Source organism: Hypanus sabinus, chromosome 2 (assembly GCF_030144855.1).
Source record: "Hypanus sabinus isolate sHypSab1 chromosome 2, sHypSab1.hap1, whole genome shotgun sequence".
NCBI lineage: Eukaryota > Metazoa > Chordata > Chondrichthyes > Myliobatiformes > Dasyatidae > Hypanus > Hypanus sabinus.
The window spans coordinates 70,085,168-70,098,580 of NC_082707.1; positions in this window are offsets into that span (position 1 = coordinate 70,085,168).

Below are 13,413 nucleotides of genomic sequence, written 5' to 3' on the forward strand. Positions count from 1 at the left end.
CACTCCTCCCTCCAAAAATTGGAAGTCTGATCACTCCTCCATCCACACCTGGGAAGTCTGATCACTCCTCCATCCACACATGGGAAGTCTGATCACTCCTCCATCCACACCTGGGAAGACTGATCACTCCTACAGGTCCCTCCTGGGAAGTCTGATCACCCCTCCATTCACAACTTTGAGTCTGATCACTCCTCCATTCACACCTGGGAAGTCTGTTCACTCCTCCATCCACAGCTGGGAAGTCTGAACACTCCTCCATTCACAACCTGGGAAGTCTGATGACTCCTCCATCCACACCTGGGAAGTCTGATCAGTCCTGCATGCAAACCTGGTCAGTCTGATCACTCCTCCATCCACACATGGGAAGTCGGTTGACACCTCCATCTACACTTGGGAAGACTGATCACTCCTCCATCCACACCTGGGACGGCTGATCACTCCTTCATCCACACCTGGGAAGTCTTATCCCTCCTCCCTCCAAACCTAGGAAGTCTGATCACTCCTCCATCCACACCTGGGAAGACTGATCACTCCTCCATCCACCACCTGGGAAGTCTGATGACTCCTCCATCCACCACCTGGGAAGTCTTATCACTCATCCATCCACACCTGGGAAGCCTGATCACTCATCCATCCACCACCTGGGAAGTCTTATCACTCATCCATCCACACCTGGGAAGTCTGATCCCTCCTCCATCCACACCTGGGAAGACTGATCACTCCTCCATCCACCACCTGGGAAGTCTGATCACTCCTCCATCCACCACCTGGGAAGTCTTATCACTCATCCATCCACACCTGGGAAGTCTGATCACTCATCCATCCACACCTGGGAAGACTGATCACTCCTCCATGTCCCACCTGGGAAGTCTGATCACCCCTCCATTCACAACTTTGAGTCTGATCACTCCTCCATCCACACCTGTGAAGTCTGTTCACTCCTCCATCCACAACTGGGAAGTCTGATCACTCCTCCATTCACACCTGTGAAGACCGATCACTCCTCCATCCACTACTGAGAAGTCTGATCACTCCTCCATCCAACACCTTGTATGTCTGATCACTCCTCCATTCACACCTGGGAAGTCTGTTCACTCCTCCATCCACACCTGGGAAGTCTGATCATTCCACCATCCACACCTGGGACGTCTGATCAGTCCAGCATGCAAACTTGGTTAGTCTGATCACTCCTCCATCCAGACATGGGAAGTCGGTTGACTCCTCCATCTACACTTGGGAAGACTGATCACTCCTCCATCCACACCTGGGACGTCTGATCACTCCTCAATCCACACCTGGGAAGTCTGATCCCTCCTCCCTCCAAACCTAGGAAGTCTGATCACTCCTCCATCCACACCTGGGAAGACTGATCACTCCTCCATCCACCACCTGGGAAGTCTGATCACTCATCCATCCATCACCTGGGAAGTCTGATCACTCCTCCATCCACAAATGGGAAGTCGGTTGACTCCTCCATCCACACTTGGGAAGTCTGATCACTCCTCCATCCACACCTGGGAAGTCTGATCACTCCTCCATCCGCACCTGGGAAGTCAGATCTCTCCTGCATGTCGCACCTGGGAAGTCTGATCACTCCTCCATCCACACATGGGAAGTCTGATCACTCCTCCATGTCCCACCTGGGAAGTCTGATCACTCCTCCCTCCAAACCTTGGAAGTCTGATCAGTCCTCCATCCACACCTGGGAAGACTGATCTCTCCTCCATCCACCAATTGGGAAGTCTGATCACTCCTCCACCCACCTGGGAAGTCTGATCACTCCTCCATCCACACCTGGGAAGTCTGATCACTCCTCCATCCACACTTGGGAAGTCTGATCACTCCTCCCTCCGAACATGGGACGTCTGATTACTCCTCCATCCACACCTGGGAAGACTGATCACTCCTCCATGTCCCACCTGGGAAGCCTGATCACTCCTCCATTCACAACTTTGAGTCTGATCACTCCTCCATTCACACCTGGGAAGTCTGATCACTCCTCCATCCACACCTGGGAAGTCTGATCACTCCTCCATTCACACCTGGGAAGTCTGATCACTCCTCCATTCACACCTGGAAAGACTGATCTCTCCTCCATCCACCAATTGGGAAGTCTGATCACTCCTCCATTCACCTGGGAAGTCTGATCACTCCTCCACCCACACCTGGGAAGTCTGATCACTCCTCCATCCACACTTGGGAAGTCTGATCACTCCTCCCTCCAAACCTGGGACGTCTGATTACTCCTCCATTCACACCTGGGAAGTCTGATCACTCCTCCATTCACACCTGGGAAGTCTGATCACTCCTCCATCCACCTGGGAAGTCTGATCACTCCTCCATCCACACCTGGGAAGTCTGATCACTCCTCCATCAACACCTGGGAAGACTGATCACTCCTCCATGTCCCACCTGGGAAGTCTGATCACCCCTCCATTCACACCTGGGAAGTCTGAGCACTCCTCCATCCACACCTGGGAAGTCTGATCACTCCTCCATTCACACCTGGGAAGTCTGTACACTCCTCCATCCCCAACTGGGAAGTCTGAACACTCCTCCATGTCGCACCTGGGAAGTCTGATCACTCCTCCATCCACACCTGGGACGTCTGATCACTCCTCAATACACACATGGGAAGTCTGATCACTCCTGCATGTCCCACCTGAGAAGTCTGATCACTCCACCATCCACACCTGGGCAGTCTGATCACTCATCCATGTCCCACCTGGGAAGTCTGATCACTCCTCCCTCCAAACCTTGGAAGTCTGAACACTCCTCCATCCACACCTGGGAAGTCTGATCACTCCTCCATCCACACCGGGGAAGTCTGATCAGTCCTCCATCCACACCTGGGAAGACTGATCTCTCCTCCATACACCAATTGGGAAGTCTGCTCACTCCTCCATCCACCTGGGAAGTCTGATCACTCCTCCATCCACCTGGGAAGTCTGAACACTCCTCCATCCACAACCTGGGAAGACTGATCACTCCTCCATCCACACCTGGGAAGTCTGATCAGTCCTGCATGCAAACCTGGTTAGTCTGATCACTCCTCCATCCACACATGTGAAGTCGGTTGACACCTCCATCTACACTTGGGAAGACTGATCACTCCTCCATCCACACCTGGGACGGCTGATCACTCCTCCATCCACACTCTGGAAGTCTGATCCCTCCTCCCTCCAAACATAGGAAGTCTGATCACTCCTCCATCCACACCTGGGAAGACTGATCACTCCTCCATCCACCACCTGGGAAGTCTGATGACTCCTCCATCCACCACCTGGGAAGTCTTATCACTCATCCATCCACCACCTGGGAAGTCTGATCACTCCTCCATCCACCACCTGGGAAGTCTTATCACTCATCCATCCACACCTGGGAAGTCTGATCACTCATCCATCCACACCTGGGAAGACTGATCACTCCTCCATGTCCCACCTGGGAAGCCTGATCACCCCTCCATTCACAACTTTGAGTCTGATCACTCCTCCATTCACACCTGGAATGTCTGATCTCTCCTCCATCCACACCTGGGAAATCTGATCACTCCTCCATTCACACCTGGGAAGTCTGATCACTCCTCCATTCACACCTGGAAAGACTGATCTCTCCTCCATCCACCAATTGGGAGGTCTGATCACTCCTCCATTCACCTGGGAAGTCTGATCATTCCTCCGTGTCGCACCTGGGAAGTCTGATCACTCCTCCATCCACACCTGGGAAGTCTGATCACTCCTCCATATTCACATGGGAAGTCTGATCACTCCTGCATGTCCCACCTGAGAAGTCTGATCACTCCACCATCCACACCTGGGCAGTCTGATCACTCATCCATGTCCCACCTGGGAAGTCTGATCACTCCTCCCTCCAAAGCTTGGAAGTCTGAACACTCCTCCATCCACACCTGGGAAGTCTGATCACTCCTCCATCCACACCGGGGAAGTCTGATCAGTCCTCCATCCACACCTGGGAAGACTGATCTCTCCTCCATCCACCAATTGGGAAGTCTGCTCACTCCTCCATCCACCTGGGAAGTCTGATCACTCCTCCATCCACCTGGGAAGTCTGATCACTCCTCCATCCACACCTGGGAAGTCTGATCACTCCTCCATCCACACCTGGGAAGACTGATCACTCCTCCATCCACACCTGGGAAGTCTGATCACTCCTCCATCCACCACCTGGGAAGTCCGATCACTCCTCCATCCACAAATGGGAAGTCGGTTGACTCCTCCATCCACACTTGGGAAGTCTGATCACTCCTCCATCCACACCTGGGAAGTCTGATCTCTCCTCGATCCGCACCTGGGAAGTCAGATCTCTCCTGCATGCACTACTTGGGAAGTCTGATCACTCCTACCTCCAAACCTGGGAAGTCTGATCACTCCTCCCTCCAAACCTGGGAAGTCTGATCACTCCTCCATCCACCAGCTGGGAAGACTGATTACTCCTCCATCCACACCTGGGAAGTGTGATCACTCCTCCCTCCACATCTGCGAAGTCTGATCACTCCTCCATCCACATCTGGGAAGTCTGATCACTCCTCCATGTCGCACCTGGGAAGTCTGATTACTCCTCTATCCACACATGGGAAGTCTGATCACTCCTCCATGTCCCACCTGAGAAGTCTGATCACTCCACCATCCACACCTGGGCAGGCTGATCACTCATCCATGTCCCACCTGGGAAGTCTGATCACTCCTCCCTCCAAAAATTGGAAGTCTGATCACTCCTCCATCAACACCTGGGAAGACTGATCACTCCTCCATGTCCCACCTGGGAAGTCTGATCACCCCTCCATTCACACCTGGGAAGTCTGAGCACTCCTCCATCCACACCTGGGAAGTCTGATCACTCCTCCATTCACACCTGGGAAGTCTGTACACTCCTCCATCCCCAACTGGGAAGTCTGAACACTCCTCCATGTCGCACCTGGGAAGTCTGATCACTCCTCCATCCACACCTGGGAAGTCTGATCACTCCTCAATACACACATGGGAAGTCTGATCACTCCTGCATGTCCCACCTGAGAAGTCTGATCACTCCACCATCCACACCTGGGCAGTCTGATCACTCATCCATGTCCCACCTGGGAAGTCTGATCACTCCTCCCTCCAAACCTTGGAAGTCTGAACACTCCTCCATCCACACCTGGGAAGTCTGATCACTCCTCCATCCACACCGGGGAAGTCTGATCAGTCCTCCATCCACACCTGGGAAGACTGATCTCTCCTCCATACACCAATTGGGAAGTCTGCTCACTCCTCCATCCACCTGGGAAGTCTGATCACTCCTCCATCCACCTGGGAAGTCTGAACACTCCTCCATCCACAACCTGGGAAGACTGATCACTCCTCCATCCACACCTGGGAAGTCTGATCAGTCCTGCATGCAAACCTGGTTAGTCTGATCACTCCTCCATCCACACATGTGAAGTCGGTTGACACCTCCATCTACACTTGGGAAGACTGATCACTCCTCCATCCACACCTGGGACGGCTGATCACTCCTCCATCCACACTCTGGAAGTCTGATCCCTCCTCCCTCCAAACATAGGAAGTCTGATCACTCCTCCATCCACACCTGGGAAGACTGATCACTCCTCCATCCACCACCTGGGAAGTCTGATGACTCCTCCATCCACCACCTGGGAAGTCTTATCACTCATCCATCCACACCTGGGAAGCCTGATCACTCATCCATCCACCACCTGGGAAGTCTTATCACTCATCCATCCACACTAGGAAGTCTGATCACTCCTCCATCCACACCTTGGAAGACTGATCACTCCTCCATCCACCACCTGGGAAGTCTGATCACTCCTCCATCCACCACCTGGGAAGTCTTATCACTCATCCATCCACACCTGGGAAGTCTGATCACTCATCCATCCACACCTGGGAAGACTGATCACTCCTCCATGTCCCACCTGGGAAGCCTGATCACCCCTCCATTCACAACTTTGAGTCTGATCACTCCTCCATTCACACCTGGAATGTCTGATCTCTCCTCCATCCACACCTGGGAAATCTGATCACTCCTCCATTCACACCTGGGAAGTCTGATCACTCCTCCATTCACACCTGGAAAGACTGATCTCTCCTCCATCCACCAATTGGGAGGTCTGATCACTCCTCCATTCACCTGGGAAGTCTGATCATTCCTCCGTGTCGCACCTGGGAAGTCTGATCACTCCTCCATCCACACCTGGGAAGTCTGATCACTCCTCCATATTCACATGGGAAGTCTGATCACTCCTGCATGTCCCACCTGAGAAGTCTGATCACTCCACCATCCACACCTGGGCAGTCTGATCACTCATCCATGTCCCACCTGGGAAGTCTGATCACTCCTCCCTCCAAAGCTTGGAAGTCTGAACACTCCTCCATCCACACCTGGGAAGTCTGATCACTCCTCCATCCACACCGGGGAAGTCTGATCAGTCCTCCATCCACACCTGGGAAGACTGATCTCTCCTCCATCCACCAATTGGGAAGTCTGCTCACTCCTCCATCCACCTGGGAAGTCTGATCACTCCTCCATCCACCTGGGAAGTCTGATCACTCCTCCATCCACACCTGGGAAGTCTGATCACTCCTCCATCCACACCTGGGAAGACTGATCACTCCTCCATCCACACCTGGGAAGTCTGATCACTCCTCCATCCACCACCTGGGAAGTCCGATCACTCCTCCATCCACAAATGGGAAGTCGGTTGACTCCTCCATCCACACTTGGGAAGTCTGATCACTCCTCCATCCACACCTGGGAAGTCTGATCTCTCCTCGATCCGCACCTGGGAAGTCAGATCTCTCCTGCATGCACTACTTGGGAAGTCTGATCACTCCTACCTCCAAACCTGGGAAGTCTGATCACTCCTCCCTCCAAACCTGGGAAGTCTGATCACTCCTCCATCCACCAGCTGGGAAGACTGATTACTCCTCCATCCACACCTGGGAAGTGTGATCACTCCTCCCTCCACATCTGCGAAGTCTGATCACTCCTCCATCCACATCTGGGAAGTCTGATCACTCCTCCATGTCGCACCTGGGAAGTCTGATTACTCCTCTATCCACACATGGGAAGTCTGATCACTCCTCCATGTCCCACCTGAGAAGTCTGATCACTCCACCATCCACACCTGGGCAGGCTGATCACTCATCCATGTCCCACCTGGGAAGTCTGATCACTCCTCCCTCCAAAAATTGGAAGTCTGATCACTCCTCCATCCACACCTGGGAAGTCTGATCACTCCTCCATCCACACCGGGGAAGTCTGATCACTCCTCCATGTCCCACCTGAGAAGTCTGATCACTCCACCATCCACACCTGGGCAGGCTGATCACTCATCCATGTCCCACCTGGGAAGTCTGATCACTCCTCCCTCCAAAAATTGGAAGTCTGATCACTCCTCCATCCACACCTGGGAAGTCTGATTACTCCTCCATCCACACATGGGAAGTCTGATCACTCCTCCATTCACACCTGGGAAGTCTGTTCACTCCTCCATCCACAGCTGGGAAGTCTGAACACTCCTCCATTCACAACCTGGGAAGTCTGATGACTCCTCCATCCACACCTGGGAAGTCTGATCAGTCCTGCATGCAAACCTGGTCAGTCTGATCACTCCTCCATCCACACATGGGAAGTCGGTTGACACCTCCATCTACACTTGGGAAGACTGATCACTCCTCCATCCACACCTGGGACGGCTGATCACTCCTCCATCCACACCTGGGAAGTCTTATCCCTCCTCCCTCCAAACCTAGGAAGTCTGATCACTCCTCCATCCACACCTGGGAAGACTGATCACTCCTCCATCCACCACCTGGGAAGTCTGATGACTCCTCCATCCACCACCTGGGAAGTCTTATCACTCATCCATCCACACCTGGGAAGCCTGATCACTCATCCATCCACCACCTGGGAAGTCTTATCACTCATCCATCCACACCTGGGAAGTCTGATCCCTCCTCCATCCACACCTGGGAAGACTGATCACTCCTCCATCCACCACCTGGGAAGTCTGATCACTCCTCCATCCACCACCTGGGAAGTCTTATCACTCATCCATCCACACCTGGGAAGTCTGATCACTCATCCATCCACACCTGGGAAGACTGATCACTCCTCCATGTCCCACCTGGGAAGTCTGATCACCCCTCCATTCACAACTTTGAGTCTGATCACTCCTCCATCCACACCTGTGAAGTCTGTTCACTCCTCCATCCACAACTGGGAAGTCTGATCACTCCTCCATTCACACCTGTGAAGACCGATCACTCCTCCATCCACTACTGAGAAGTCTGATCACTCCTCCATCCAACACCTTGTATGTCTGATCACTCCTCCATTCACACCTGGGAAGTCTGTTCACTCCTCCATCCACACCTGGGAAGTCTGATCATTCCACCATCCACACCTGGGACGTCTGATCAGTCCTGCATGCAAACCTGGTTAGTCTGAACACTCCTCCATCCAGACATGGGAAGTCGGTTGACTCCTCCATCTACACTTGGGAAGACTGATCACTCCTCCATCCACACCTGGGACGTCTGATCACTCCTCAATCCACACCTGGGAAGTCTGATCCCTCCTCCCTCCAAACCTAGGAAGTCTGATCACTCCTCCATCCACACCTGGGAAGACTGATCACTCCTCCATCCACCACCTGGGAAGTCTGATCACTCATCCATCCATCACCTGGGAAGTCTGATCACTCCTCCATCCACAAATGGGAAGTCGGTTGACTCCTCCATCCACACTTGGGAAGTCTGATCACTCCTCCATCCACACCTGGGAAGTCTGATCACTCCTCCATCCGCACCTGGGAAGTCAGATCTCTCCTGCATGTCGCACCTGGGAAGTCTGATCACTCCTCCATCCACACATGGGAAGTCTGATCAGTCCTCCATGTCCCACCTGGGAAGTCTGATCACTCCTCCCTCAAAACCTTGGAAGTCTGATCAGTCCTCCATCCACACCTGGGAAGACTGATCTCTCCTCCATCCACCAATTGGGAAGTCTGATCACTCCTCCACCCACCTGGGAAGTCTGATCACTCCTCCATCCACACCTGGGAAGTCTGATCACTCCTCCATCCACACATGGGAAGTCTGATCACTCCTCCCTCCAAACATGGGACGTCTGATTACTCCTCCATCCACACCTGGGAAGACTGATCACTCCTCCATGTCCCACCTGGGAAGCCTGATCACTCCTCCATTCACAACTTTGAGTCTGATCACTCCTCCATTCACACCTGGGAAGTCTGATCACTCCTCCATCCACACCTGGGAAGTCTGATCACTCCTCCATTCACACCTGGGAAGTCTGATCACTCCTCCATTCACACCTGGAAAGACTGATCTCTCCTCCATCCACCAATTGGGAAGTCTGATCACTCCTCCATTCACCTGGGAAGTCTGATCACTCCTCCATATACACATGGGAAGTCTGATCACTCCTGCATGTCCCACCTGAGAAGTCTGATCACTCCACCATCCACACCTGGGCAGTCTGATCACTCATCCATGTCCCACCTGGGAAGTCTGATCACTCCTCCCTCCAAAGCTTGGAAGTCTGAACACTCCTCCATCCACACCTGGGAAGTCTGATCACTCCTCCATCCACACCGGGGAAGTCTGATCAGTCCTCCATCCACACCTGGGAAGACTGATCTCTCCTCCATCCACCAATTGGGAAGTCTGCTCACTCCTCCATCCACCTGGGAAGTCTGATCACTCCTCCATCCACCTGGGAAGTCTGATCACTCCTCCATCCACACCTGGGAAGTCTGATCACTCCTCCATCCACACCTGGGAAGACTGATCACTCCTCCATCCACACCTGGGAAGTCTGATCACTCCTCCATCCACCACCTGGGAAGTCCGATCACTCCTCCATCCACAAATGGGAAGTCGGTTGACTCCTCCATCCACACTTGGGAAGTCTGATCACTCCTCCATCCACACCTGGGAAGTCTGATCTCTCCTCGATCCGCACCTGGGAAGTCAGATCTCTCCTGCATGCACTACTTGGGAAGTCTGATCACTCCTACCTCCAAACCTGGGAAGTCTGATCACTCCTCCCTCCAAACCTGGGAAGTCTGATCACTCCTCCATCCACCAGCTGGGAAGACTGATTACTCCTCCATCCACACCTGGGAAGTGTGATCACTCCTCCCTCCACATCTGCGAAGTCTGATCACTCCTCCATCCACATCTGGGAAGTCTGATCACTCCTCCATGTCGCACCTGGGAAGTCTGATTACTCCTCTATCCACACATGGGAAGTCTGATCACTCCTCCATGTCCCACCTGAGAAGTCTGATCACTCCACCATCCACACCTGGGCAGGCTGATCACTCATCCATGTCCCACCTGGGAAGTCTGATCACTCCTCCCTCCAAAAATTGGAAGTCTGATCACTCCTCCATCCACACCTGGGAAGTCTGATCACTCCTCCATCCACACCGGGGAAGTCTGATCACTCCTCCATGTCCCACCTGAGAAGTCTGATCACTCCACCATCCACACCTGGGCAGGCTGATCACTCATCCATGTCCCACCTGGGAAGTCTGATCACTCCTCCCTCCAAAAATTGGAAGTCTGATCACTCCTCCATCCACACCTGGGAAGTCTGATCACTCCTCCATCCACACATGGGAAGTCTGATCACTCCTCCATCCACACCTGGGAAGACTGATCACTCCTACAGGTCCCTCCTGGGAAGTCTGATCACCCCTCCATTCACAACTTTGAGTCTGATCACTCCTCCATTCACACCTGGGAAGTCTGTTCACTCCTCCATCCACAGCTGGGAAGTCTGAACACTCCTCCATTCACAACCTGGGAAGTCTGATGACTCCTCCATCCACACCTGGGAAGTCTGATCAGTCCTGCATGCAAACCTGGTCAGTCTGATCACTCCTCCATCCACACATGGGAAGTCGGTTGACACCTCCATCTACACTTGGGAAGACTGATCACTCCTCCATCCACACCTGGGACGGCTGATCACTCCTCCATTCACACCTGGGAAGTCTTATCCCTCCTCCCTCCAAACCTAGGAAGTCTGATCACTCCTCCATCCACACCTGGGAAGACTGATCACTCCTCCATCCACCACCTGGGAAGTCTGATGACTCCTCCATCCACCACCTGGGAAGTCTTATCACTCATCCATCCACACCTGGGAAGCCTGATCACTCATCCATCCACCACCTGGGAAGTCTTATCACTCATCCATCCACACCTGGGAAGTCTGATCCCTCCTCCATCCACACCTGGGAAGACTGATCACTCCTCCATCCACCACCTGGGAAGTCTGATCACTCCTCCATCCACCACCTGGGAAGTCTTATCACTCATCCATCCACACCTGGGAAGTCTGATCACTCATCCATCCACACCTGGGAAGACTGATCACTCCTCCATGTCCCACCTGGGAAGTCTGATCACCCCTCCATTCACAACTTTGAGTCTGATCACTCCTCCATCCACACCTGTGAAGTCTGTTCACTCCTCCATCCACAACTGGGAAGTCTGATCACTCCTCCATTCACACCTGTGAAGACCGATCACTCCTCCATCCACTACTGAGAAGTCTGATCACTCCTCCATCCAACACCTTGTATGTCTGATCACTCCTCCATTCACACCTGGGAAGTCTGTTCACTCCTCCATCCACACCTGGGAAGTCTGATCATTCCACCATCCACACCTGGGACGTCTGATCAGTCCTGCATGCAAACCTGGTTAGTCTGATCACTCCTCCATCCAGACATGGGAAGTCGGTTGACTCCTCCATCTACACTTGGGAAGACTGATCACTCCTCCATCCACACCTGGGACGTCTGATCACTCCTCAATCCACACCTGGGAAGTCTGATCCCTCCTCCCTCCAAACCTAGGAAGTCTGATCACTCCTCCATCCACACCTGGGAAGACTGATCACTCCTCCATCCACCACCTGGGAAGTCTGATCACTCATCCATCCATCACCTGGGAAGTCTGATCACTCCTCCATCCACAAATGGGAAGTCGGTTGACTCCTCCATCCACACTTGGGAAGTCTGATCACTCCTCCATCCACACCTGGGAAGTCTGATCACTCCTCCATCCGCACCTGGGAAGTCAGATCTCTCCTGCATGTCGCACCTGGGAAGTCTGATCACTCCTCCATCCACACATGGGAAGTCTGATCACTCCTCCATGTCCCACCTGGGAAGTCTGATCACTCCTCCCTCCAAACCTTGGAAGTCTGATCAGTCCTCCATCCACACCTGGGAAGACTGATCTCTCCTCCATCCACCAATTGGGAAGTCTGATCACTCCTCCACCCACCTGGGAAGTCTGATCACTCCTCCATCCACACCTGGGAAGTCTGATCACTCCTCCATCCACACTTGGGAAGTCTGATCACTCCTCCCTCCAAACATGGGACGTCTGATTACTCCTCCATCCACACCTGGGAAGACTGATCACTCCTCCATGTCCCACCTGGGAAGCCTGATCACTCCTCCATTCACAACTTTGAGTCTGATCACTCCTCCATTCACACCTGGGAAGTCTGATCACTCCTCCATCCACAGCTGGGAAGTCTGATCACTCCTCCATTCACACCTGGGAAGTCTGATCACTCCTCCATTCACACCTGGAAAGACTGATCTCTCCTCCATCCACCAATTGGGAAGTCTGATCACTCCTCCATTCACCTGGGAAGTCTGATCACTCCTCCACCCACACCTGGGAAGTCTGATCACTCCTCCATCCACACTTGGGAAGTCTGATCACTCCTCCCTCCAAACCTGGGACGTCTGATTACTCCTCCATTCACACCTGGGAAGTCTGATCACTCCTCCATTCACACCTGGGAAGTCTGATCACTCCTCCATCCACCTGGGAAGTCTGATCACTCCTCCATCCACACCTGGGAAGTCTGATCACTCCTCCATCAACACCTGGGAAGACTGATCACTCCTCCATGTCCCACCTGGGAAGTCTGATCACCCCTCCATTCACACCTGGGAAGTCTGAGCACTCCTCCATCCACACCTGGGAAGTCTGATCACTCCTCCATTCACACCTGGGAAGTCTGTACACTCCTCCATCCCCAACTGGGAAGTCTGAACACTCCTCCATGTCGCACCTGGGAAGTCTGATCACTCCTCCATCCACACCTGGGAAGTCTGATCACTCCTCAATACACACATGGGAAGTCTGATCACTCCTGCATGTCCCACCTGAGAAGTCTGATCACTCCACCATCCACACCTGGGCAGTCTGATCACTCATCCATGTCCCACCTGGGAAGTCTGATCACTCCTCCCTCCAAACCTTGGAAGTCTGAACACTCCTCCATCCACACCTGGGAAGTCTGATCACTCCTCCATCCACACCGGGAAAG